The sequence below is a fragment of the Rattus norvegicus genome, chromosome 8 (genome assembly GCF_036323735.1).
Source record: "Rattus norvegicus strain BN/NHsdMcwi chromosome 8, GRCr8, whole genome shotgun sequence".
Taxonomy (NCBI): domain Eukaryota; kingdom Metazoa; phylum Chordata; class Mammalia; order Rodentia; family Muridae; genus Rattus; species Rattus norvegicus.
Genome location: NC_086026.1, coordinates 118,358,027 through 118,362,153, shown reverse-complemented (window position 1 = coordinate 118,362,153; position 4,127 = coordinate 118,358,027).

Sequence of the window (4,127 nt, the reverse complement as noted above, 5' to 3'; positions counted from 1 at the left end):
TCTCTCTCTCTCTCTCTCCCCCTCTCTCTCTCTCTCTCCCTCTCTCCTCTCTCTCTCTCTCTCTCTCTCTCTCTCTCTCTCTCTCACACACACACACACACACACACACACACACACTATAATTTTAAAAATGTTTAGACAGGTGAACAGATGAATGTGAACAGATGGACAAAATTAAAGGTCAGCAAAATGGATAGAGTCCTCGGTAAATTGGTGGGTTTGGAACTAGGTTTGCCAAGCTCCAAAGTATAGAGCTCACCCAAGACTCTTTTGTCCCGGAGCCTGTGTTATTCAAAAGGGCTCCTTCCTGAGTGAGCAAGTGACAATGTAGCCAGGAGAGGCAAGGAATGTGGTGGGGAACATTGACAGTGGGATGACCCTCCTTCTCTGCTGTTGTCCTTTCCGTAAAAAAGGTCAGAGTTGTAACCCTGCCTCCTGGGCATTTGCTCAAAGGTTTTTAAAACTCAAGTATTTATTAAGCACCTTCACTCTATAGTAAATACAGTAAACAGAATTTTTTTTAAATCCCTGCTTTCTAAAGGCAGACAAGAGAAACTCTTGTTCTACCGGTTCCTCTTGGAATCCCTGTCCCCTGAGGCTTTCATGGCTCTGTGCTCACCGGTCTCCTTCCAGTTTTTCATCTTCACATTTTCCCCCTCTGTCTATACATACTTACCCAGGCTCATGGCTATGTTTTCAAAATACTGATTTATTGATCAGGATCCCACTCTGTAGCCCAGGCTGGCTTCAGAGTTACAGCAACCCTCCTGCAACTTCCTCCCTCTTACCGGGATTACAGGCATGAACTAAGAGGTCCAGGTTTCAGGCTCATGACTTTAAATGCCAACCTCATGTTAATCAACCCCAAAAGTGTTTGCCCGGTTCAGACTCTTCCTGATTTGGTATTCAGCTGTCGAGAGACACCCTGCACTCTGGCTTGGTGTGTTACACCCTGCACTCTGGCTTGGTGTGTTCCTTGACTGTTTTGCTATGGCTGCTGTTGCATTGTTTGTTTTGCATCTTCCTGTTGTGGCAGGAACTTGTGCTGTCTCAGGAACGACGCCACTTTTTGACAAGGCCATGACTTGACTATCTAATCCCTGCAAGCCTCTCTCCAGATCACTGTCTCAGTTCCTGCCCAACCCCCTGTTGATCTTTCTGCCTTCAGCCCACTCCCCACAAATCAGCCTGCAGATGAGTAGCCCCTCCCCAAAGAGGCTCCAGAGCCTGTTAGACTCTTAGGATTCCCCACTCCCACCTAACTGTGCCTCCTCTACTGGCCTCCAGCTCAATCTCAAAGTGCACTTCACACACCCTGCCCAGTCAGGGCAGCTTCCGACTCAGTGGCTGCCCTCCAGTTGTTCTCCATGCCTGAAAGAACAGGTTTCCACCGGCTGTGCCCCAAAGCTCTCACACCCTCTTCATTTTAGACTGTCATTTTTCTCTTTCTCCTCAGCCCTGGGGACTACCTTTATCTTCTACCTTGTTCTACTCTTTTCCCATGGCAATTATGACCTTATGGAATTTTTTTTTTAACTTCTTAAAACACACACACACACACACACACACACAAGGTCTCATTCATCACAGGGTGAGCTTCCTGCCTCCAACTCTCAAGAGCTGACATTACAGGTGTGTACTTCCTAGGTTGGTTTTTTTGTTTGTTTGTTTTTGTTTTGTTTTGTTTTGTTGTCTGTTCCTTCACTGTTGGGGATTGAATCCAGGGCTTCATATATACTAGGTAGGCACTCTGTCACTATGGTCACTATACTCACAACCCTTTATGCTTTTTTTTTTTTTTTTTTTTTGGTTCTTTTTTTTTGGAGCTGGGGACCGAACCCAGGGCCTTGTGCTTCCTAGGCAAGTGCTCTACCACTGAGCTAAATCCCCAACCCCCCCTTTATGCTTTTTAAGGTAGGGGTTTATTATCCTTCCATAGTACTGTGGGGGTTGGGTGTGTCTTTGTTTTGTTCTAAACTCCAGAAATATTGGCAGATTGATTTGTCTTAAAGAAGATAAATAGTGTTCAGTGGTAAATCTTGTAATGAGAAGAAGAAGAGGAGGAGGAGGAAGAGGAGGAGGAAGAGGAGGAGGAGGAGGAGGAGGAAGAGGAGGAGGAGGAGGAGGAGGAGGAACCGAAGACTGGGGCAAGAGAAAATGTAGCTGTCATTCTGGGATTGATGGCCTGCTGTGCTATTTTAAATTCAAGACTGCTTTTACTTCAGACTAGGCTGGTCTCAGAGTAAGGCTCCTTTTCCCTTCAAGAAGGACCAGAAATGTAAGTTCATCCTCAAAGCCCTGTCTCTCTTAGGACAACCCCACACAACTGTAGAGAATTCTGATCTCGAGTGAACAGACTCAAGCACTCAGAGGTTTGCCCCTATGCCTGCCTTGCATAGATAGCCATCCTCGAGAGGAGACGATCCCCATGGTGTAGTGTGCTCCTCAGCAAAATGACGAGATACCCGCCAGACTACGCAGATAGGAACTCTTCACAGCTGTCCTACTGGATAAGACCTAAGCGTTAGAACTGTCTGAGCAGAGTGGTGGGTAGAATGCTTGCCTTGCATGCCTGGGTTAAGCCTATAGGTACAAGCTGGATGTGGTAGCACATACCTGTAGTCCCAGCACCCAGGAAGTTCAGGCAGGAAGATCAGAAATTCAAGCTCATCCTTGTCTATAGAGCAGATTTGAGACCTAGGCTGTAGGAGGAGATTTTGTCAAAGAAGAGAGAAGGCAAGCCTGCCTGATCGCCTACATAGTAATCCTGCCATTAAAACAGCACCTTTGAACGTAAGTGTACAATTCTCCACCTTCACCACAGTGTCTGTATACTGGCAGGGGAGCTGACATTTTATTTCTGTCACTGCAGTTACCTCCTCCCACTCCTCCCCTTCCTCCCTCTTTTCCTCCTCTCCCTCCCCTCCTCTCCCTCTTTCCCCTCCTCTCCCTCTTTCCCTCTCCTTCTTCGAAGTAGGTCAGCAGAAATAAATGAGATGATATACTCAGTTTGACCTCAAAATGGCAAGAGCAGACTTTTACTGGTCTGAGAGGTTGGTGCCCCCAAACCGTGAGCCTTAGTACCGAAGGGTACAGGAGAATGAGCCAGCCTGAGAGTCATTTTTTGTATTTCAGATTAGGGAGCAGGAGGGACAAGTAAAGTCAGACGCAGAAACTACTTTTTGGGTAAACAGTAGGGAGACAAGTCAGTCAGATCTCCTGATTTTTTTCGACCTCCAGGCTCCAGGGTATGTGACAGGGTTGGCTGCGTTGTAGAATTCTGTGGGCAGCAGATTTCTTGAAGCCTTAGGCCTGATTTACGACCCCCCTTTTTGGAAGGGGCTCCTTTACTTCTTTATTTCTTTTTTTTTTTTTTTTCGGAGCTGAGGACCGAACCCAGGGCCTTGCACTTGCTAGGCAAGCGCTCTACCACTGAGCTAAATCCTCAACCCCTCTTTATTTCATTTTTGAGTCAGGGTCTTACTCTGTATCCATGCTGGCCTCAAACTGGCAAATTCTTCGTCTGTCTTTGGCAAATTCTTTCACAAGCTACACTGCTGCTAGCTGTCCCTAGCACAGCAAAACCAGCTCTAGGCTTGGGCTCAGAAGCCTCCACCCCCACTTAGTGAGATTGCTAGAAAGCCTAGCCCAGTTCCTCCTCAGATACCAAACAGTGGTATCAGCACCTATGACTGCTGAGCAGAGAGGCCCAACAGGCACTGAGGGCCAGTGTTACAATGTTACAAGCCACTGTTCCACCTCCACCACCACCCCCACTCCCCACCTCCACTCCCCACCACCACCACCCACCCCCACCCCATCCAAGCTTCCATTTCAGGGCTCTTACATGCTGAGTGGAAAGCTGGACCAGGTAGCCCCAAGATAACTAATTCACTCTCCTTCCTTCTGTTAAGTGCTTTCTATGGGCTGCATGAACTAGACCCTGGGAATGGAGTAAGAATGGATTTAGCGGGGTTGGGGATTTAGCTCAGTGGTAGAGCGCTTGCCTAGGAAGCACAAGGCCCTGGGTTCGGTCCCCAGCTCCGAAAAAAAGAACCAAAAAAAAAAAAAAAAAAGAATGGATTTAGCAAGAATGTTACTGAGTGACGTGGGGCTTAGGTCCTGTG